General features: G+C 42.6%; 1 protein-coding gene across 1 annotated transcript in view; it reads left to right on the forward strand.

Annotated features, from left to right (window-relative positions):
* The window catches only part of LOC143768252 (uncharacterized), a 66,364-nt gene that overhangs the window by 18,399 nt on the left and 22,360 nt on the right, over nt 1-25,605 (forward strand). The window lies entirely within an intron of this gene.

Here is a 25,605-nt window from a genome sequence, read left to right on the forward strand (position 1 = left end):
ACCAAAAATTGTAACGTCTTAAAACAGTGGTCTTACTACTAGGACAACATCTTGTCATTCCTTATATTTTGCCTCGTTAAAACAAAAATACTCACACACAGCTCCCTTGCCAGTGCCAATTCAGCGGTGTCAGGATTCATGTGAGGTTTTTACAGTACACAAGCCCTGCGCCCAATCAGTGCCAGCTTCACTGTCCCCGCCTTCGGAAGTATTGAATATAAACAGGAAACCAGAGCTTTGGCTGCTCTCTACTTCCTCCTATTGTTTGATTTGAAGTTGGGGACAGTGACATCAGGGCTGATTGGCCACAGGGCTCGCATGACGTGACAAACTCACATGAGCTTTATGAACGCAAGTGCTGACACTGCTGGAACTGCATCGGCATGGAAGGTTTGAATAATTATTTTTATTTTAACAGGATCAAACATAAGGCTTGAGAAGGGATTGTCCAAATAGAGAACAACCCTTTTAAACATAAAAAAAATCACACACAGTGAGAAGTCATTATCATATCTAGAGTGTAAAGAATGAATTACTTAAATTGTATTTTGTTGACTGTCAAAAATAGCTCTGACCTGGAGAAAATTATATACAATGAGGAAAATAACTATTGGATACTATACAGATTTTGCAAATTTTTCCAGATACAAAAAATGAAGTCTGTAATTTTTTTTTTGTAGGTACACTTCAACTGTAAGATACAGAAGCTAAAAATAAAAGCCAGGAAATAACATTGTATGATTTTTGCATAATTAAATTTCATTTTATTGCATGAAATACCGTATTTTTCAGACTATAAGACGCACCGGACCATAAGACTCACCTAGGTTATATAGGAGGAAATTAGGGAAATAAAAACTGAAGCAAAAAATGTGGTAAAATTGTACTTTAATATCTCCTACATCCTGATACACATTGTCACGATAATGTGTACATGCCATGTTTGAGTCTGCCTAGCTTTACAAGACACAAGCTGTGAGCAATTCCGCCCCCCCCCCTCTTTTCTTTGCTGGTTGCGTGTGTGTGTGTGTGTGTGTGTGTGTGTGTGTGTGTGTGTGTGTGTGTGTGTAGAATTTTTTTTGCCCCCTGCAAATAGCAGTTTCTGCTAAGGCTGCTCACTCCTCCCATCTAGCACTAGTTGAAACTAGTGTAAGACATGAGTTTCTTTGTTCTATTAAAGTTACATATCACGGCGCCGATTTGGGCTGGAACTATACGAATTACATATTCCGGATGTCCATCGGTAGACCTATCGACCACTGAAAGCGCGAGCAGCTAGGGGCAACGAGTGCAAGGTGCGGATTTCTCCTTAAGCAGATCATGTAATGGCTCCGTATTTACACTTAACAGAACGCCCCTGATGTGGGGAACATCATGAGCATCGAGGTTCACATAGCAAACTATGCATAAAAAATAGTTTTCATATTGTAAGAAAAGGGGAGGTTTCAGCCCCTAAGTGATGTCACCACAGGGGGAGTGCCTGGGCTTTAGGCAGGGAATATCTGGGTAAAGCAGGATTCTTGCAGTGTCTTTTCCTGGGGATTCAGCTATGACAGGCTGTGCAATCTGACGTGAGAATAAGTGGGGAAGGTCCCCTCCCCCAGCCAGCATACGGCATACCTTTGAATGATAAAAAAGAATTGGAAGTCCATTTTCACCGTTAGTCCCTTTTTATTTGTAATTGTGATATACACAAGATTCGTCATCTTTATAATATCTTTTTAATATTTTTGTAAATACTGCCTATCTTTTATGGAGTAAAATATACAATTTTACTAGCTTGTCTCTTCATGCTCTATATGACTGTGCATCCACTGAGGTGAATAACGCTACTGATTTGGGTTGGCTCCGAACCCGTTAACCTTTGGTGAAAATCGGAGCTGGATGCAGCGACCTTGTTCTGTGCAATTGGGCGTCTTTGCAGCGACCGACGGCCTTGATAATTATTGTTCCCGCCTGAGTGGGAGTAGATATATCGTCCTCACTGCAGTGTGCCCAATAGCCAGTACATAGCAGGCAGCCTCTCTGGCGACTAATTACCCTAGGTGCAGTACCTGATCTGACCTGAGGGTAAAGGGTGCCCGAGAGCTCCAAGTTCCAAACTGGAACTGGGAAGTGGAATGTAGATAAATCACCTTCAGAAGGAACCAGGGGAAATCAAACAACCCCCTTGTTATCAAGGTATCAGGGATGCCTGACATATTGTTGGGATCCGGGACATATTGTTGGCAGCACGGTGGGAACCGTGACACACATGGTCCCATCATCCCTACTCTGGTATGCATGGCCCTCTCATCCCTATCTTGGTATGCATGGATCCCTCATCCCTATCCTGGTAGGAATGGTCCTCCTCATCCCTATCCTAGCAGGAATGATCATCCTCATTTCTATCCTGGTATGCAGGGCCCCAATCTCATCCTAGTATGCATGGCCTAATCCCTATCCTGGTATTCAGGGTCCATATCTTGTCCTAGTATGCATCGCCCCAATTCCTGGTATGATTGGCCCCCATCCCGGTCCTGGTATGCATGGTCCCAGTCTATCCTTAATGCAGCAGCCAGGGTTGTCCATCTAGCTAATCGGTATTCAGACGTGTCCGCTCTTCACCAGTCATTACACTGGCTGCCCATTTATTATAGAATCCAACTCAAAGTACTTGTTCTCACCCACAAAGCTCTCCACAGTGCAGCACCCCCTTACATCTCCCTCATTTTGGTCTATCAGCCTAACCGACCACTGTGCTCTGCAAACGACTTTCGACTAACCTCTGCACAAATCCGTACCTCCCATTCCTGACTCCAAGACTTCTCCCGTGCTGCGCCAATCCTCTGGAATGCTCCACCTCTAGATATTTGGACCATCTACAGTTTGCATAGTTTTAGGCGCTCCCTCAAAACACATTAGTGAATGTGATAAGCCACTCTCAACAAATCAGTCATTTTATGTGTGTAGCCCATTCACTACTTCCATCTATCCCCCACCCCCTGAAGGTTGGTGGACCATCATTGTAAATACACACCTGTACTTTGTATCTCCCTCACTTCATTGTAGATTGTAAGCTCTCAAGAGCCGGGTCGTCTTATTTTGCTTTAATTATTGTATCATTAACATTGTTACTTACGACTGTTGTGTCTGAAACTGTTAAACTGTAAAGCACTGAGGAATATGTTGGAGCTATATAAATAAAGATTATTATGATTGGCCCCACCCCCATCCTTGCGGAAGACCTCAGTGTCAATTTTACCCTCATTTACAATTATTTTAACGTCAAGAAATTCTAAATTTTGATCTCCATAATGGGAGGTAAAATTGACACTGAGGTCTTCCGCAAGCCCACCTCTTCTAACGCGCTTCTCCATTTCCAAAGTGCCCACCCCTTCTATACCAAACAGGCCCTCCCATACAGCCAGTTCTTAAGAGTTAAAAGAATTAATAGCAGTATAATCGGTTTTGTAAAACAGTCATGTGATCTATATAAGCGTTTTCAAAGCCGCGGATACCCACGTCCCTTACTCAATGTAGCCCTGGATAAGGCAAAAAAAGAGGACCTTTCCTTTAAAAATTCTCATAATAAAAATAGACAAACAAGTGATGAGAAACAGTTTGTATTTAGTTTCAAATACGGCCCAATGGACACGTACATTAGATCCACAATTAGGAAAAACTGGCACATCCTGGGTAAAGATGGAGAACTTACCGGGAGATTACATAAGGGACCCCTTTTTGCCAGCCGCCGCAGTAGGAATATAGGAGATATGTTAGTGCGGAATTGCATCGTTACTGAACGTTCAAATTGGCTCAATAGAGACATCCCGAAAGGGAATTTCAGGTGTGGGCAATGCAATTTGTGCCCACACCATGTGACGGGTAATACCGTACCAATAGGGCCAATCAACCATAAAGTTAGAGATTTCATCTCCTGTAAAACCACTTATGTGGTATATGTTATCCACTGCCCGTGCGGCTTCTACTATATAGGGAAAACCATCCGTCCCCTGTATATCCGTATAAGAGAACATTTCACCTCAGTTCGAACAGGTAAAGGAGTTCCCCGTCTGATAGACCATGTGCGGCAATTTCATGCCGGTAACGTTCAGACACTCCGTTTCGCAGGCATAGCAAGGGTGTACTCACCAAAACAGGGGGGTAATTTAAACCAGCTCCTCCTGAGATGCGAAGCCCGGTGGATAATGCGCACAGGCGCTACAGGTCCAATGGGACTAAATGAACGTATAGATATGTCGGTCTTCTTATAGGTTGACCTCACAGTGACAGGATCAAACGAACCTAACCTGTAAAGATTTGTTCTTGTGTCCTTAAGCTCAAAACAAATTAACACACATCACACTCTTTTAAACCAGCATTTATGTAATTTTATCTTGTATGTTATGTCCACATATGTTATGTTATAAAACAAGGGTTATGTATCACCTATGACGCACGTGAAGGGGGAGGTTATAATGCTTGGGAGTAACTATATATCCCACCTCCTTATTTCCGTTCGTCACTGGGACCTGTAGAAGCGCGGTCTGCGCGAAACAGCTGTAGTCCTATTTTCTCCGCACGTTTTCTCCCGCCCGCCTGTCATTGAATAAATGTCCCAATAAAGGAAGTTTTTTACCGGACCCAGTAGTGCGCACCACTTTCTTCTAAGAAATAAATATTCATTGCTTTCCATGGGTGTGGAATGCAGTGAATATTCATTTCTCGTTCGCCACAGCAGCCGGCTCCAGCCTCCTGTGACCCGCTGCTCCCTCGATGCCACTCACCCACCTCCCCAACACAACCAGAGCCGGTACATCCAGACTATAATACGCACTCCCCATTTTTCTCCACGTTTTTGGAGGAAAAAGTGCATCTTATAGTCCGAAAAATACAGTAAGTATTTGATCACTTACCAACCGGCAAGAATTCTGTTTCTCACAGACCTGTTAGTTTTTCATTAAGAAGCTCTCCTACTCTGCACTCATTACCTGTATTAAATGCACCTGTTTGAAATCATTACCTGTATAGAAGACCCTTGTCCCCTCACTCAATCACACTCCAAGCTCTCCACCCTGGCTAAGAACAAAAAACTGTCTAACACCAGGGACAAAATTGTAGACCTGCACAAGACTGGGATGGGCTCCAGGGTAGACTTTCACAAGACTTGCATGGGTTCCAGGACAATAGGCAAGATGCTTGGTGAGAAGTCAACGACTCTTGGTGCAATTATTAGAAAATAGAAGAAACACAAGATGACTGTCAATCTTCCTCGATTTGGGGCTCCCTGCAAGATCTCGTCTCGAGGGTATGAAGTATGATTCTAAGAAACGTCAGGAATCAGCCCAGAACTAAATGGCAGGACCTGGTCAAACACCTGAAAAGAGCTGGGACTACAGTCTCAAACTTACTGTCAGTAACATACTACACTGTCATAGATTAAAATCCTGCAGGGCACACAAGTTCCCCCTGCTCACTCCGGCACAAGTCCAGGCCCGTTGGAAATCTGTCAGTGACCATGTGGATGATCCAGATGAAGCATGGGAGAACGTCATGTGGTCAGATGAGAACAAAATATAACTTTTTGGTATAAACTCCACTCCGTGTTTTGAGTAAGAAGGATGAGTACATCCCAACCATGAAGCATGATAGGGGAAACCTCATAGTTGGTGCTTTTCTGCTAAAGAAATCAGATGACTGCACCATATTGAAGGGAGGATGAATGAGGTCATGTATCATAATATTATGGCCAACAACCTCATTTCCTTAGTAAGAGCATTGAAGGTGGGTCATTGGTGGGTCTTCCAGCACGACATTGACCCCAAACACACAGCCTTGGCAACTAAAAAGTGGCTTCATAAGAAGCATTTCAAAGTCCTTGGGTGGCCTAGCCAGTCTCCAGAAAAACTTAGAAGGGAGCTGAAACTTAACCCCTTAATGACAGTCAATACATCTTTTAACTGACCTGAGATATTAGAGAATATCCTCCCCATACAGGTGACAATCCAGCAGCTGTCGGCTGTACACTATAGCTGACAACTTGCTGCATCAGCCACGATCAGTGTTTGCTCCATCCATATCTGTTTAACCCCTTAGATGCTGCTGTCAATATTGACTACATCATATAAATGGTTAACAGAGTGTGGTGGCTTCCTCTTTTTCCTAATTGGTGCCCTCAGATCATGATTGTGTGGTCCTGATGTTTGCCATGGCAATTTATGACCAGATAGCGGCCTCAGAGTCTGACGGCTGTTGTAACCTGTTCAGAAGTTAGCGACATTTATGTGGTAAAAATACACATTTTCATTTCTGTCATGCCACTTTCCATTAATTCCTGAAAATCACCTGAAGGGTTAATAAACTACCTGACTGCAGTTTTCAATATGTCAGGGGGTGCCGTTTTAAAAATGCTATGACTTTTGGGGGGTTCCCAATATATAGGACCCCTAAAGTCACTTCAAACATGGATAGGTCCCTAAAAAAAAATTTTTTGTAAATTTCCTTGAAAAAAAATGAAAAATTACTGCTTCATTTTTAAACCTCGTAAAATGCAAACAAAATAAAATAACATTTTACAAATGGTGCTGATGTAAAGCAGACATGAGGGAAATGTTATTTATTAATATTTTGCTGTGGTATGATTATCTGAATTAAAGGGATAATCATTCAAAGTTTGAAAATTGCAAATTTTTTAACATTTTTCTCAAATTTCAGATATTTTTTATAAATAAACACAAAACATATTGACCTAAATTTACCATTATCATAAAGTATCATGAGTCACGAAAAAACAGTCTCAAAATCACTGGGTTTTGTTGAAGAATTCCATAGTTATTATCACATAAAGTGACACTGGTCAGATTTCAAAAATTTGGCTCCGTCACTAAGGGGTTAATGTTGCCCGGCGACAGCCCTGAAACCTGAACTAACTGGAGATCTGTATGGAGGAGTGGGCCAAAATCCCTGCTGCAGTGTGTGTGTAAACTTGGTCAATAACGATGGGAAACGTCTGACCTCTAATTGCAAACAAAGTTTTCTGTACTAAATATTAAGTTCTGTTTGACATGAAATCTACTATTGACATGAAATCCTCACCAGAATGTCACCCAAAAAAAAAATCTCATGATGCGTAAAACCAGTGAGCTGTCTCAAGACCTTTGCAACCTTATTCTTGCAAAATATACTCATGGGATTGGTTACAGAAACATTTATAAACTACTGAAGGTTCTAGTGAGTACTGTTGTGGCAGTAGTCTGGCAAGTGAAAGAACATTATTTTACCATAAACTGGCCATGACCAGGTTTTAGACAAAAAATTTTCCAAGAGCCAAGGATTACCTGAGGAGAGCTACAGAAAGACCTGGAATCAGCAGCTACAATTGTTATAAAGAAAACTGTAAGGCATGCACTAAACCTCCATGGTCTGTATGCAGGCTCACCACTCAAGGTTCCATTGCTGAACAAAAAGCAATTTTTTTTTACAAAATTGCTTTTTATTTATTTTTAACATCTATAATTAAATAATAAAATTATATACACTTAGTTTACAAACTCTCAGATTTAGTTTCCTTTCTTCCATTTTCAAAATGAAAGGATCCCAAACGTGGTAATTGAAAAAATAAAATAAACATATAATTCCCTAACTTCCTCCCTCCACCCAGACATGCAGGCTATACTATTTATATTTCCAGTGTTCACCTCTATCCTATCATTCTCTTGACCACAGTAACCCCTCGGATGTTGTACTTCCTTATTTAATCTCTATACAATGTTCTGTTAATCGGTATCTCTCCCCCCTTTTCCCTCCACATTTGGATCAATTATTTTTAAGTTCCCCAATGTTCCACAATAGTCTTCCAGTAAATACGAACTAGTCTGGTCAATGGGCCTCATGATTTTATGAAGTTCCTCCTTTTTATAATAACTGAGTACAAAGTCGTTCCACTTTATCATAAGCAATTTTCCAAATCTCTCCTGATCACGTTCTGCTTTCATCCTTTCCAGATGGAATATGGCCGTCACTTGGCCGATTGTCTCTTTCCAATTTGGAATAGATTCAGGAAACTAATATTGTAAGAAGCCTCTGTAGCAATTACTCAGATTGTATGGAATATTGGGGTTAGTTTTTCCTTCTCTTCCAGTAATGGAAAAGAAATGGTAACAGATATAGAGGAACACTCGTATTTTCCAATATACGCTTTATGTCTTTCCAGAATTCTTGTACTTAAGGGCAACTCCACAATCCATGTAGTAAGTCGGAATCTTTAAGTTTGCATTTTGGACAATGTGTCAGAAGATTTCTAATATTTTTAATATTGATATATTAAAGGCCAAGATTGCTCTTTGCATGATCCTAAACTATGCGTCCCTCCAAACCTCACTGAAAATGCTCTTCTGTCCTACCTTCCACCCTACTAGGATTTTTTCCCCAATTTCCTCTCCCTCTATTTGCCTATAGCATTACCTAAATACAGTAGTGTTCAAAATAATAGCAGTGTGTTCAAAAACATGAGTTAGTCACAAAATCTTCATACTAGTTTTGATTTCCAGCATTGGGAACATTGCACACAGTTTTCGAAATCAAAACATGAAGAGAAATGTATATAATTTTTAACTACTTTACAGAAAATAACAAAAATGAACATTGCGAAAGGTCGCTCGTGTGATCTTACTATACTTGTTCTTTCCCTCTGGTCTCTCACTAGTATGATACCTAAGGGCGATACTCACCATTGTTTAGGTCACCATTGATGATATAGACACGCTAATAATATGTGAACAAACATAGAAACAATATAACAGCAGGAAGTGTTACTTGTTCCTCCACAATATGGCGCCCAGTGGCGGCATCTGTCATCATTCACGTCACTTCCGGTGACATACACATGCCGGCATCATGTGACTGGACAAAACCGGAAGACTCAGCGCCCTTTCACAAGCATGGCTGTGCTTCTTCCTCAGCGCGGTTTGCTCTCTCTGCACAGGACTATATTGGTAAGTGGCTGTTTGATTCCACCTGTTTACCAAGCATTGAGCTTTGGTTTGCACAGATTCGACCGGGGCTGTGTGACTCATAGCAATCATTATTATCTTTCATCTTTTACAGCAACTGTTACCTGCATTGACCCACTATCTGGTATAGTTTTGTTCTCACCGTATTTAATTCTTTTGACTCTATATGCCCTTCTTTAGTTCTGGCTATATCCTCTGTGTATTTACAATGTAGCCGATAGATCTGGGGTTGCACTCATAATCTATTTTGCTTGCTACTTTCTGCTATGTACTATAAAATTATCTCCTAGGCGCTCCAATTTTTCTACCTCTATAGTATATTGCATATGATATTAGTTTCTATGTATTATGAACTATTGTATGCACCATTATCTATATATATATATATATATATATATATATATATATATATATATATATATATATACAGTACAGACCAAAAGTTTGGGCATACTTTCTCATTTAAAGATTTTTCTGTATTTTCATGACTATGAAAATTGTACATTCACACTGAAGGCATCAAAACTATGAATTAACACATGTGGAATTATATACTTATCAGAAAAGTGTGAAACAACTGAAATTATGTCTTATATTCTAGGTTCTTCAAAGTAGCCACCTTTTGCTTTGATGACTGCTTTGCACATTCTTTGCATTCTCTTAATGAGCTTCAAGAGGTAGTCACCGGGAATGGTCTTCCAAGAATCTTGAAGGAGTTCCCAGAGATGCTTAGCACTTGTTGGCCCTTTTGCCTTCACTCTGCGGTGCAGCTCACCCCAAACCATGTCGATTGGGTTCAGGTCTGGTGACCGTAGAGGCCAGGTCATCTGGCGTAGCACCCCATCACTCTCCTCCTTGGTCAAATAGCCCTTACACAGCCTGGAGGTGTGTTTGGGGTCATTGTCCTGTTGAAAAATAAATAATTGTCCAACTAAACGCAAACCGGATGGAATAGCATGCCGCTGCAAGATGCTGTGGAAGCCATGCTGGTTCAGTATGCCTTCAATTTTGAATAAATCCCCAACAGTGTCACCAGCAAAGAACCCCCACACCATCACACCTCCTCCTCCATGCTTTACGGTGGGAACCAGGCATGTAGAGTCCTTCTGTTCTCCTTTTCTGTGTTGCACAAAGACACGGTGGTTGGAACCAAAGATCTCAAATTTGGACTTATCTGACCAAAGCACAGACTTCCACTGGTCTAATGTCCATTCCTTGTGTTATTTAGCCCAAACAAGTCTTTTCTGCTTGTTGCCTGTCCTTAGCAGTGGTCTCCTAGCAGCTATTTTACCATGAAGGCCTGCTGCACAAAGTCTACTCTTAACAGTTGTTGTAGAGATGTGTCTGCTGATAGAACTCTGTGTGGCATTGACCTGGTCTCTAATCTGAGCTGCTATTAACCTGCGATTTCTGAGGCTGGTGACTCGGATAAACTTATCCTCAGAAGCAGAAGTGACTCTTGGTCTTCCTTTCCTGAGTACTCATGTGAGCCAGTTTCTTTGTAGCGCTTGATGGTTTTTGCCACTGCACTTGGGGACACTTTCAAAGTTTTCCCAAGTTTTAAGCTGATGGACCTTAATTTCTTAAAGTAATGATGGCCACTCGTTTTTCTTTACTTAGCTGCTTTTTTCTTGCCATAATACAAATTCTAACAGTCTATTCGGTAGGACTATAAGCTGTATATCCACCAGACGTCTGCACAACACAACTGATGGTCCCAACCCCATTTATAAGGCAAGAAATCCCACTTAATAAACCTGACAGGGCACACCTGTGAAGTGAAAACCATTCCCGGTGACTACCTCTTGAAGCTCATCAAGAGTTTGCAAAGCAGTCATCAAAGCAAAAGGTGGCTACTTTGAAGAACCTAGAATATAAGACATAATTTCAGTTCTCACACTTTTTTGTTAAGTATATAATTCCACATGTGTTAATTCATAGTTTTGATGCCTTCAGTGTGAATGTACAATTTTCATAGTCATGAAAATACAGAAACATCTTTAAATGAGAAGGTGTGTCCAAACTTTTGGTCTGTACTGTATATACTGTACATATATATTTACTGTATATATAAATCATTTTATTTATCTGTTGTATTTTAGTTCTGAAGAAGGCCAGTATAGGGCGAAACGTCAATTACATAAGTGGATTATTTTTTATGTGCAATAAATTACTATGATTTCAGCATCTCATGCTGGAGTGTCAAATTCCCTTTTTTTTTATTTATCGAGTGGATCCCTATTTGAGCACCCTACAAGAGTGCCACACAGCCTTCTAGCACTCATTTCTATCTTTTTCTGACAATTGTAGAATTTTCTAAATTTACTTTTATTGAAGGTGAAGCCTGAAAATCTAACAAAAATTTCTAAGAGATCTAATACTTCTGACAAATCTCTCCACATCGGCCATGTAAAGTATTATGTCATCAGCAAAATATGAGGCTTTGATCCTCATGACCCCTACCTTTATCCCTTCAAATTCCCTCTGTTGTTCCCAGTACTGTGCCAAGGGTTCAAGTGCTAAATCAAATATAAACGTTCACAATGGACACTCCTAGAGGTTCAGAGGTATTAATTTTTACCGTGGGATTAGTATACAAGACTTTACAAAGTTTCTGAAATTACTTGTCATACCTACTTTGTCTAGTACCTGTCTTATCCAGTTCCAAACTCCTTCTCTGCGTCTAATGCAACTATCACTCTTATTCTCTCCACTTTTTATTACATTTAAGGGTAAGTTCACACAGGGCATTTTTGCTGCGGTTTTTTCCTGCAGCAAAACCTGATCATCTTGGCAGAAAAGAAGCTGCACCAAAAACGCAGGTTTAGGTGCATTTTTTTCATCCTTTTTTTTTTTTCTCTTTGCGCATGCCAATAAAGTTGAGTGCACACAGAAAAAAAACAACTTCCTGTAGATAGAATGAATAGATAAATTGATTGAATAGATAGAATTAAAAAATAGATTGATAGAATAGATAGAATGAGTAGATAGCTTGATAGAATAGATTGATAGAATAGAATAGATAAATTACCTGCTGTATCCTCTTCCCCGGCATTTTCCCAAGGTGCAGAGGTTACCTCCGGTCAGGCAGTGAGGGAGCGCAGGCTCGGTGACGTCACCACTAGTTACTGAGCCTGCGCCCGCTCTGTCTCATTCATTCCCCAGTCGCTTACAGCCAGGAGCGGTCACATTAGCAGCACTCCCGGTTGTAAGCTTTATCTCCCCCAGATTCTGGGTGGGACACTCGATATATTGGACTATGGCGGATCAGGGAGTATACTTTTGCTTTTTTATTTTATTTTTATTACAGAAGATCGAGGGCTTTGCTTCGGAATAGCAGAACGATAAAAATATGGTTAAAACTGTGTGTTGTTTTATTTCATTAAAATACTTGTCTTAATAATGTCTTTATTTAACCCTTTAACCGCTATAGGATTACTAATGTATAGGTGTCATATTGACTCCTCTCCATTACTAAGCCGGCTTAATGTCACCTTTCAATAGGAAGGTGACATTAACCCTTCATTACCCCACTTGCCACCACTACAGGGCATGTGGGAAGAGTCGGGCAAAGCGCCAGAATTGGCATCTAATAGATGCGCCTTTTCTGGGTAGCTGCGGGCTGCTTTTTTTAGGCTGGGGGTGCCTATATCCATGGCACCTTACCAGCCTGAGAATACCAGCCCCAGCTGTGAGGTTTAGCAAGGCTAATTGTCAAAAATGGGGGGGACCCCATGCCGTTTTTTAAAATTATTTATTTAAATAATTTTTTTTTTAAAAAGCGTGAGGACCCCTCTATTCTTGATAAGTAGCCCACGCGGTTTTTTTTAAAATTATTTATAGCACAGGAGCGGCAGATGAAAACTCCCATCTGCCGCTCCTGCTCTGACTCATTAGTAGAGGTAGGTGTCAGATGATGGGTACAGTAGTCCCATCAGCTGACACCAGTGATTGGAGGTGAAGTTTACACCTCCGATCACAGCTGAGCGATCCCCGCTGTCTTCTGACAGCAGGGAGCTGCGGCTCTCTGACCGGTGGGGAGGATTTCTCCGCCGATCAGAAGCGGTGTTTGCATGCTGTCATGCACATGAGCACTCGGTGATGCCTGTACTAATAAAGAGTATAATTTTCACATGAAACCTTCAAGCTTTGAGAGTGCGGCTGTTTTTCTATAGACATTGTGACTTTTGTTCAGCCTGCACCTTTTTCTATGCAGAGTGCACCACATTTCTTGTACTGCCTAAACACTAATGTCAGACTCAAGTGAATGATTCAAGTGAATGGGGGTCCGCTGCTGGATGACAGGCTGCATGAACGCATCATGCAGCCTGCTATCTCGATGTAGCAGAGCCGAGTGTGACATCACATCAGGCTCTGCTTGACTTTTCTGCAGCATATACGCTGCAAGAAAAGTCAACCTAGCGTATTTGCAGCGTTTTTTTCACCACCCATTCAAGTCAATGGGTGAAAAACGCTGAAAGAAGTGACATGCCCTATGTCAAAAAAATGCTGCAAAGCACAAAATACTGATCAAACAAAAACCCAATGTGTATGCATGAGATTTCTGAAATCTCATAGGCTTTGCTGGTACTTAAAAAGCAGCTGAAAATTTGCATAAAAAATGCAGCAAAAATGGCTTGTGTGAACTTACCCTAAGGCTAATTGCTACCAAATTCCTTGAGCAACATGTCCATGCTCAACTTTCCTCCCACCTCTCATCTCTCTCCTTGACAACCTCCAATCTGGCTTCCGCCCCCACCACTCCACCGAAACTGCCCTGACCAAAATTACTAATGACTTACAGCCAAAGCTAAAAGACAGTTCTCCATCCTCCTCCTTCTCGATCTGTCCTCTGCCTTTGACACAGTCGACCACTGCCTACTGCTACAGGTTCTTTCTTCCCCTGACATCAAAGACCTTGCCCTGTCCTGGATTGCCTCTTACCTTTCTGACCGCACAACTCATCATCTTTCCTCCATTCCGCTTACCTTCCTTACCTGATATATCTATCATAGGTAAACGTCATCACACTCTCTTCCACACCTGAAATCCGCTGCCTCAGAGTAACTCTCGACTCTGCCCTGTCCTTCAAACCACACGTCCAAACTCTTGCCACCTCCTGATGCCTCCAACTCAAAAATATTTCCAGAATCCGTCCCTTCCTCAGCCCTCAATCTACTAAAACTCATGTGCATGCTTTCATCATCTCCCGACTCAATTACTGCAACACCCTCCTCTGTGGCCTCCCCGCCAACTCTCTTGCACCACTCCAGTCTGTCTTCAACTCTACTGCCTGACTAATCCACCCCTCTCCTTGCTACTCCCGTTTCTCCCCTCTGATAATCCCTCCACTGGCTCCCAATTCCCCAAAGAATCCAGTTCAAACTACTAACACTGAGCTACATAGCCATCCACAACCTGTCCCCTCCCTATATCTCTTAAATAATCTCCCAATATCTTCCCTCGCGTAATCTTTGATCCTCCGAAGACCCCCTACTCTCCTCCACACTTCTTTGTTCCTCACAACTGCCTCCAAGATTTATCCCAAATATCCCCCATCCTCTGGAATTCCACGCCTCAGCACATCCGATTATCCACCACCCTCGGATCCTTCAGACAGAACCTGAAAACCCATCTCTTCAGGATAGCTTACAGCCTACAATAACCATTCTGCTGCCTTACCACCACCCGAGCTACCGCCTCGCCACCACCAGAGCTGCTGCACCCCCGAACTTCTGTGTCTTCCCCATTATCCCGTAGAATGTAAGTCCGCAAGGACAGGGTCCTCTCCCCTCTGTAAGTCTGTCATTGTAAATTTGTTTACTGTAAACAATATCTATAATTTTGTATGTAACCCCTTCTCATGTACAGCACCATGGAATTAATGGCGCTATATAAATAAATAATAATAATGTCCGTCTAACATTTGTGACCGCACTTCTATCTTTCAGAAAGCCCACCTGAGCTGATGACACTAGAGCTAGGAGTATCCCTGCCAACCTGTTTGCCATAACTTTGGAAATTATTTTAATATACTGGTTTATCAGAGAGATAGGTCTATAGGAAGCTGGATCCTCCGCGCTTTTCCCATCTTTTGGTATCAAGCTTTTATGAGCCATATTGGTTCCCCCAACAAGTCTTCACCTTGTAAGTATCTCATTATACCATTTAGTTAGAATAGGAGCTATTTGCTGGGTCATGACTTTAAAGAAATCACCTGTGAACCCATCAGGACAGTGAGCTTTTCCTTCTGGTAGACCACCAATAGTGCTCTTCACCTCTTCCTCTGGAACAGGGACATTTAGCAAAGTCAAATATGTTTCTGTGAAATTAGGCATTGTAAGTTTACTCAAAAAATCTCTGCTTCTGTCATCCCCCTGTGACTCATCTTACTATAAGTTTCCATAAAAATCCCCCAGTATTGAGCTTATCTCTTTGGGATTATCCACTACTAGAACCTCTTTATTCTTAAGTTTTAATATATTTTTTTCCCTTTCTTCCTTTTGCCAAATTTGCTAGTAGCCTGCCCACTTTATCCCCAAACCTCCTCAACTCAATGTCCATTTGTGTCTTCCTAAACATTCCTCTCTTCTCTGCTCATTCTTTAACAATTTTTTGGGCCTCCTTCCAGTTTTCTCTGGCCTTTTCAGTTTTTTTGTCATCCGAAGACTACACATTTTTCTCTGTTTATTGCTAAACTCTTCTGTTATGAACTGGTGGCCTAGGAGCGGCATGAGACGTACTCTGGAGAATGTGGTAACTGTACTGACCGCAGACCCTGGACTTAACACCGCAACTAGAAGTAGCCGTGGGATGTACCTACCAATCCTAGACACCTCGACACAGCCGGAGGACTAATTAACCCTATAGATAGAAAAGGGAAAACTATCTTGCCTCAGAGAAAATTCCCAAAGGATAGGCAGCCCCCCACAAATATTGACTGTGAGAGGAGAGGAAAAAACATACACAGGCTGAAAACAGAATTTAGCAAAGGAGGCCAATCTAGCTAGATAGAAAAGATAGGACAGAGAACTATGCGGTCAGTATTAAAATACTAAGAAATGTCCACCACAGATAATACAAAAAACTCCACATCTAACTAAAGACATAGAGGGTAAATCTGCCTCTCCAGAGATTCCAGCTTGGCTGCATAAATCCTTACACAGATTAAGCTGGACAAGAAAAAACATGCAATGCACTGAACAATGAAGTCCACAACATGGGCAGAAAAACAAGCAGAACTTATCTTGAAGAAATGAACTGCAAGCAGGAGCGACCAGGAAGGGATGTGAATCCTCCAGAACAATGAACAACTGGCACCCACTAAAGGGTGAAGCCAGACTAAATAGCCCCGTCCGAAGTGGACGCACCTGATGACTGCTGTGAAGGACAAACAGCAGCACTACCACTTATAACCACCGGAGGGAGCCCAAGAGCAGAACCCACAACAGAATTCACAACAGTACCCCCCCCCTTGAGGAGGGGTCACCGAACCCTCACCAGAGCCCCCAGGCCGATCAGGACAAGCCAAATGGAAGGCACGAACCAAATCGTCAGCATGAACATCGGAGGCAACAACCCAAGAATTATCCTCCTGGCCATAACCCTTCCACTTGACAAGATACTGAAGCCTCCGTCTTGAAAAACGAGAATCCAAGATCTTCTCCACAACATACTCCAACTCCCCATCAATCAACACAGGGGCAGGAGGATCAACAGAGGGAACCATGGGCACCACATATTTCCGCAACAAAGATCTATGAAAAGCATTATGGATGGAAAAAGAGGCTGGAAGGGCCAAACAAAAAGACACTGGATTGATAATCTCAGAAATCCTATAAGGACCAATAAACCGAGGCTTGAACTTCGGGGAAGAAACCTTCATAGGAACATGACGGGAAGACAACCAGACCAAATCCCCAACCCGAAGCCGGAAACCCACACGCCGATGACGGTTGGCAAAACGCTGAGCCTCCTCCTGAGACAACACTAAATTGTCCACAACATGAGCCCAAATTTGCTGCAAACTGTCAACCACAGAGTCCACCCCAGGACAATCAGAAGACAACCTGCCCTGAAGAAAAACGAGGATGAAACCCAGAATTACAAAAGAAGGGTGAAACCAAGGTAGCAGAACTAGCCCGATTATTAAGGGCAAACTCGGCCAATGGCAAGAAAGCCACCCAATCATCCTGATCGGCAGACACAAAGCATCTCAAATAAGTTTCCAAAGTCTGATTAGTTCGCTCGGTTTGGCCATTTGTCTGAGGATGAAATGCGGAAGAAAAAGACAAATCAATGCCCAGCCTAGCACAAAAGGCCCGCCAAAACCTAGAAACAAACTGGGAACCTCTATCGGACACAATATTCTCCGGAATGCCATGCAAACGAACCACATGCTGAAAAAACAACGGAACCAAATCAGAAGAGGAAGGCAATTTAGGCAAAGGTACCAAATGAATCATCTTAGAAAACCGGTCACAAACCACCCAGATAACCGACATCCTCTGGGAAACTGGAAGATCCGAAATAAAATCCATGGAAATATGCGTCCAAGGCCTCTCAGGGACCGGCAAAGGCAAAAGCAACCCACTAGCGCGGGAACAGCAAGGCTTGGCCCGCGCACAAGTCCCACAGGACTGCACAAAAGAACGCACATCCCGTGACAAAGAAGGCCACCAAAAGGACCTACCAACCAAATCTCTGGTACCAAAAATCCCAGGATGGCCAGCCAACACAGAACAATGAACCTCAGAAATCACTTTACTAGTCCATCTGTCAGGAACAAACAGTTTCCCCACTGGACAGCGGTCAGGTTTATCAGCCTGAAATTCCTGAAGAACCCGTCGTAAATCAGGGGAGATGGCAGAAAGAATCACCCCTTCCTTCAGAATGCCGACCGGCTCAAGGACCCCAGGAGAATCGGGCAAAAAGCTCCTAGAGAGGGCATCAGCCTTAACATTCTTAGAACCCGGAAGATTCGAGATCACAAAATCAAAACGGGAGAAAAACAGGGACCATCGAGCCTGTCTAGGATTCAGCCGTTTGGCAGACTCGAGGTAAATCAGATTCTTATGATCGGTCAAGACCACAATACGGTGCTTGGCCCCCTCAAGCCAATGTCGCCACTCCTCAAATGCCCACTTCATAGCCAACAACTCTCGATTGCCGACATCATAATTGCGTTCCGCAGGCGAAAACTTTCGAGAAAAGAAGGCACACGGTTTCATCAAGGAACCATCAGAATTCCTCTGAGACAACACGGCCCCTGCCCCAATCTCAGAAGCGTCAACCTCAACCTGAAATGGAAGAGAAACATCCGGCTGACGCAACACAGGGGCAGAAGTAAATCAGCGTTTAAGCTCCTGAAAGGCAGAAACAGCCGCAGAGGTCCAATTCGTCACATCAGCGCCTTTCTTCGTCAAATCGGTCAGGGATTTAACCACACTGGAGAAGTTGGCAATGAAACGGCGATAAAAATTAGCAAAGCCCAAAAATTTCTGAAGGCTCTTCACGGATGTGGGCTGAATCCAATCATGAATGGCCTGAACCTTAACCGGATCCATTTCTATAGATGAGGGAGAAAAAATGAAGCCCAAAAAAGAAACCTTCTGTACTCCAAAGAGGCACTTAGACCCCTTCACAAACAAAGCATTATCATGAAGGATCTGAAATACCATCCTGACTTGTTTCACATGAGACTCCCAATCATCGGAAAAAATCAAAATATCATCCAAATATACAACCATGAATTTATCAAGATAATTCCGAAAGAAATCATGCATGAAGGACTGAAACAGAGATGGAGCATTAGAGAGCCCGAATGGCATCACAAGTTATTCAAAATGGCCTTCGGGCATATTAAACGCAGTTTTCCATTCGTCACCCTGCTTAAAACGAACAAGATTATATGCCCTTCGAAGGTCAATCTTAGTAAACCAACTAGCCCCATTAATCCTAGCAAACAAATCTGAAAGCAAAGGCAAAGGGTATTGGAATTTGACAAGGGTCTCAAGGAGCCATCCTTCTTGGCAACAAAAAAAAAACCTGCTCCCAATGGTGAAGAAGATGGCCGAATATGCCCCTTCTCCAAAGACTCCTTAACATAACTCCGCATGGCGGCATGTTCTGGCACAGACAGGTTGAAAAGTCGGCCCTTAGGGAACGTACAGCCTGGAATCAAGTCAATAGCACAATCACAGTCCCTATGCGGTAGAAGGGAACTGGACTTGGGCTCATCGAATACATCCTGGAAATCTGACAAGAACTCAGGAATTTCAGAAGAGGGGGAAGAGGAAATTGACATCAAAGGAACGTCGCCATGAACCCCCTGACAACCCCAACTAGTCACAGACATAGATTTCCAATCTAATACTGGATTATGCACCTGTAACTATGGGAAACCCAGCACAACAGCATCATGCAAATTATGCAACACCAGAAAACGACAATCTTCCTGATGGGCTGGCGCCATGCACATGGTCAGCTGTGTCCAAAACTGAGGTTTATTTTTAGCCAACGGTGTAGCATCAATACCCCTCAAAGGAATAGGGTTCTGTAAAGGCTGCAAGGGGAAACCACAACGCCTGGCAAATTCTAAGTCCATTAAATACAAAGCGGCGCCTGAATCCACAAATGCCATGACAGAAAATGATGATAACGAGCAGATCAGGGTCACAGATAACAGAAATTTAGGTTGTACAGTATTGATGGTAACCGAACTAGTGATTCTCTTTGTACGCTTAGGGCAATCAGAAATAACATGAGCAGAATCGCCGCAGTAAAAACACAACCTATTCTGACGTCTGAATCCTTGTCGTTCAGCTCTAGACAAAATCCTATCACACTGCATAGGCTCAGGACTCCACTCGGAGGACAACGCCATAGTGTGCACAACTCTGCGCTTGCGCAAGCGCCGATCAATCTGAATGGCCAGAGACATAGAATCACTCAGACCAGCAGGCGTGGGGAACCCCACCATAACATCTTTAACGGATTCAGAAAGACCCTTTCTGAAAATTGCCGCCAAGGCATCCTCATTCCATTTAGTCAGCATAGACCATTTTCTAAATTTCTGGCAATACGATTCTGCCGCTTCTTGACCCTGACACAGGGCCAACAAGGTCTTCTCAGCATGATCCACTGAATTAGGTTCATCATACAATAACCCTAGCACCTGAAAAAAGGTGTCTAAATCAAGCAAAGCCGGATTCCCGGATTCCAGGGAAAATGCCCAATCCTGAGGATCACCACGCAGCAGAGAGATGACAATTTTAACCTGCTGGATGGGATCACCAGAGGAACGGGGTTTCAGAGCAAAAAACAGTTTACAGTTATTTTTAACCCCTTAAGCCCCGAGGGTGGTTTGCACGTTAATGACCGGGCCGGAATTTTTACAATTCTGACCACTGTCCCTTTATGAGGCTATAACTCTGGAACGCTTTGACGGATCTTGGTGATTCTGACACTGTTTTCTCATGACATATTGTACTTCATGTTAGTGGTAAAATTTATTCGATATAACTTGCGTTTATTTGTGAAAAAAATGGAAATTTGGCGAAAATTTCGAAAATTTCGCAATTTTCCAACTTTGAATTTTTATGCCCTTAAATCACAGACATATGTCACGCAAAATACTTAATAAGTAACATTTCCCACATGTCTACTTTACATCAGCACAATTTTGGAACCAAAATTTTTTTTTGTGACGGGTATAAGGGTTAAAAGTTGACCAGCAATTTCTCATTTTTACAACACCATTTTTTTTTTAGGGACCACATCTCATTTGAAGTCATTTTGAGGGGTCTATATGATAGAAAATACCCAAGTGTGACACCATTCTAAAAACTGCACCCCTCAAGGTGCTCAAAACCACATTCAAGAAGTTTATTAACCCTTCAGGTGTTTCACAGGGATTTTTGGAATGTTTAAAAAAAATGAACATTTAACTTTTTTTCACACAAAATTTATTTCAGCTCCAATTTGTTTTATTTTACCAAGGGTAACAGGAGAAAATGGACCCCCAAAGTTGTTGTACAATTTGTCCTGAGTACGCTGATATCCCATATATGGGGGTAAACCACTGTTTGGGCGCATGGCAGAGCTCGGAAGGAAAGGAGCGCCATTTGACTTTTCAATGCAAAATTGACTGGAATTGAGATGGGACGCCATGTTGCGTTTGGAGAGCCCCTGATGTGCCTAAACATTGAAACCCCCTACAAGTGACACCATTTTGGAAAGTAGACCCCCTAAGGAACTTATCTAGATGTGTGGTGAGCACTTTGACCCACCAAGTGCTTCACAGAAGTTTATAATGCAGAGTCGTAAAAATAAAAAATCATATTTTTTCACAAAAATTTTCTTTTCGCCCCCAATTTTTTATTTTCCCAAGGGTAAGAGAAGAAATTGGACCCCAAAAAATGTTGTGCAATTCGTCCTGAGTACGCTGATACCCCATATGTGGGTGTAAACCATTGTTTGGGCGCATAGCAGAGCTTGGAAGGGAAGGAGCGCCATTTGACTTTTCAATGCAAAATTGACTGGAATTGAGATGAGACGCCATGTTGCGTTTGGAGAGCCCCTGATGTGCCTAAACACTGAAACCCCCTACAAGTGACACCATTTTAGAAAGTAGACCCCCTAAGGAACTTATCTGGATGTGTGGTGAGCACTTTGACCCACCAAGTGCTTCACAGAAGTTTATAATGCAGAGCCGTAAAAATAAAAAATCATATTTTTTCACAAAAATTATCTTTTTGCCCCCAATTTTTTATTTTCCCAAGGGTAAGAGAAGAAATTGGACCCCAACAAATGTTGTGCAATTTGTCCTGAGTACGCTGATATCCCATATGTGGGTGTAAACCATTGTTTGGGCGCATGGCAGAGCTTGGAAGGGAAGGAGCGCCATTTGACTTTTCAATGCAAAATTGACTGGAATTGAGATGGGACACCATGTTGCGTTTGGAGAGCCCCTGATGTGCCTAAACATTGAAACCCCCCACAAGTGACACCATTTTGGAAAGTAGACCCCCTAAGGAACTTATCTAGATGTGTTTTGAGAGCTTTGAACCCCTAAGTGATTCACTACACTTTATAACGCAAAGCCGTGAAAATAAAAATTCTTTTTTTTTTTTCACAAAAATGATTTTTTAGCCCTCAGTTTTGTATTTTCACAAGGGTAACAGGATAAATTAGACCCCAAAAGTTGTTGTCCAATTTGTCCAGAGTACGCTGATACCCCATATGTGGGGGGGAACCACTGTTTGGGCGCATGACAGAGCTCGGAAGGGAAGGAGCGCCATTTGGAATGCAGACTTAAATGGATTGGTCTGCAGGCGTCACGTTGCATTTGCAGAGCCCCGATGTACCCAAATAGTACAAACCCCCCACAAGTGACCCCATATTGGAAACTAGACCTCCCAAGGAACTTATCTAGATGTGTTGTGAGAACTTTGAACCCCCAAGTGTTTCACTACAGTTTATAACGCAGAGCCGTGAAAATAAAACATCTTTTTTTTTTCTCACAAAAACGATTTTTAGCCCCCCAAATTTTTAATTTTCCCAAGGATAACAAGAGAACTTGGACCCCAGAAGTTGTTGTTCAATTTGTCCCGAGTACGCTGATAACCCATATGTTGGGGTAAACCCCTTTTTGGGCGCACGGGAGAGCTCGGAAGGGAAGGAGCACTGTTTTACTTTTTCAACGCAGAATTGGCTGGAATTGAGATTGGACGCCATGTCGCGTTTGGAGAGCCCCTGATGTGCCTGGACAGTGGAAACTCCCCAATTCTACCTGAAACCCTAACCCAAACACACCCCTAACCCTAATCCCAACGGTAACCCTAACCACACCCCTAGCCCTGACACACCCATAATTCTAATCCCAACCCTAATCCAAACCGTAAATGTAATTCAAACCCTAACTTTAGCCCAAACCCTAACCCTAACTTTAGCCCCAACCCTAACCCTAACTTTACCTCCAACCCTAGCCCTAACCCTAATCCTAGCCCTAACCCTAACTTTAGCCCCAACCCGAACCCTAGCCCTAACCCTAACCCTAACCCTAGCCCTAATGGGAAAATGGAAATAAATACATTTTTTTAATTTTATTATTTTTCCCTAACTAAGGGGGTGATGAAGGAGGGTTTGATTTACTTTTATAGCGTTTTTTATATCGGATTTTTATGATTGGCAGCTGTCACACACTAAAAGACGCTTTTTATAGCAAAAAAGTTTTTGCGTCTCCACATTTTGAGACCTATAATTTTTCCACATTTTGCTCCACAGAGTCATGTGAGGTCTTGTTTTTTGCGGAATGAGTTGACGTTTTTATTGGTAACATTTTCGGACACGTGACCGTTTTTGATCACTTTTTATTCCGATTTTTGTGAGGCAGAATGACCAAAAACCTGCTATTCATGAATTTCTTTTGGGAGAGGCGTTTATACCGTTCCGTGTTTGGTAAAATTGATAAAGCAGTTTTATTCGACGGGTCGGTACGATTACAGCGATATCTCATTTATATCATTTTTTTATGTTTTGGCACTTTTATACGATAAAAACTATTTTATAGAAAAAATAATTATTTTAGTATCGCTTTATTCTTAGGACTATTACTTTTTTATTTTTTTGCTGATGATGCTGTATGGTGGCTTGTTTTTTGCGGGACAAGATGACGTTTTCAGCGGTACCATGATTATTTATATCAGTCTTTTTGATCGAGTGTTATTCCACTTTTTGTTCAGCGGTATGGTAATAAAGCGTTGTTTTTTGCCTCGTTTTTTTTTTTTTTTCTTACGGTGTTTACTGAAGGGGTTAACTAGTGGGGCAGTTTTATAGGTTGGGTCGTTACGGAGGCAGCAATACTAAATATGTGTACTTTTATTGTTTAGTTTTTTTTATTTAGATAAAGAAATGTATTTATGGGAATAATATATATTTTTTATTATTATTTATTTAGGATTTTTTTTTTTTTTTTTTTTTACACATGTGGAAAAAATTTTTTTTTACTTTTTTACTTTGTCCCAGGGGGGGACATCACAGATCGATGATCTGATAGTGTGCACAGCACTCTGTCAGATCACCGATCTCACTTACATCGGTGCAGGCTTACCAGCGTCTGCTCTGAGCAGGCGCTCGGTAAGCCACCTTTCTCCCTGCAGGACCCGGATGCCGCGGCCATCTTGGATCCGGGACCTGCAGGGAGGAAGGAGGTAGGAGACCCTTGGAGCAACGCGATCACATCGCGTTGCTCCGGGGGTCTCAGGGAAGCCCGCAGGGAGCCCCCTCCCTGCGCGATGCTTCCCTATACCGCCGGTACACTGCGATCATGTTTGATCGCGGTGTGCCGGGGGTTAATGTGCCAGGGGCGGTCCGTGACCGCTCCTGGCACATAGTGCCGGATGTCAGCTGCGATAGGCAGCTGACACCCGGCCGCGATCGGCCGCGCTCCCCCCGTGAGCGCGGCCAATCGCGTATGACGTACTATCCCGTTACCCGGAATTAAGTCCCAGGTCACCTTGACGGGATAGTATGTCATACGGGATTAAGGGGTTAAAGCTCAAAAATTTGGACCTGTCCCCAAAAAACAAATCAGGAGTTGGAATTCTAGGCTCTAAAACCGGAGTCTGAATGATATAATCGGAAATACCCTGTACTCTAGCAGTAAGTTGATCCACACGAGAAGCCAATTCCTGAACATCCATGCCAGCGCCAAACTCCTGAGCCACCCAGAGGAAAAGAGGGAAGGAAAGACACAACAGACAACAGAAAAAAAAATTGCTCAGCACTTTCCTTCCCTTCTTCTGAGATGCGATTAACTCATTGTTGGCCAGTTGTACTGTTATGATCTGGTGGCCTAGGAGCAGCATGAGACGTACTCTGGAGAAGGTGGTACCTGTACTGACCGCAGACCCTGAACTTAACACCGCAACTAGAAGTAGCCGTGGGATGTACCTAACACTCCCTAGACACCTCGACACAGCCGGAGGACTAAATACCCCTAGAGATAGAAAAGGGAAAACTATCTTGCCTCAGAGAAAATCCCCAAAGGACAGACAGCCCCCCACAAATATTGACTGTGAGAGGAGAGGGAAATAACATACGCAGACTGAAATCAGGATTTAGCAAAGGAGGCCGCTCTAGCTAAATAGAAAGGATAGGACAGAGTACTATGCGGTCAGTATTAAAACACTAGAAAATATCCACCACAGAAAATACAAAATCTCCACATCTAACTAAAGATATGGAGGGTATATCTGCATCTCCAGAGATACCAGCTTGGCTGAACAAATCCTTATACAGACCAAACTGGACAAGACAAAACATGGAAATGAACTGAACTATAAGGCCCACAGCATGTGGACTGCAAAAAACAAAGCCAGAACTTATCTTTGTTGAAATGAACAGCAAAGCAGGAGAGACCAGGCAGGGATGTGAATCCTCCAGGAATAATGGACAACTGGCACTAACTAAAGGGTCAAGCAAGACTAAATTGCCCAGTCAGAATTGCAATAAGTGGACACACCTGATGAATGCTGCGATCCAAAGACAGCAGCGCTACCACTTATAACCACCGGAGGGAGCCCAAGAGCAGAATTCACAACAGTGTGCG

The sequence above is a fragment of the Ranitomeya variabilis genome, chromosome 4, assembly GCF_051348905.1.
Source record: "Ranitomeya variabilis isolate aRanVar5 chromosome 4, aRanVar5.hap1, whole genome shotgun sequence".
Lineage (NCBI taxonomy): Eukaryota > Metazoa > Chordata > Amphibia > Anura > Dendrobatidae > Ranitomeya > Ranitomeya variabilis.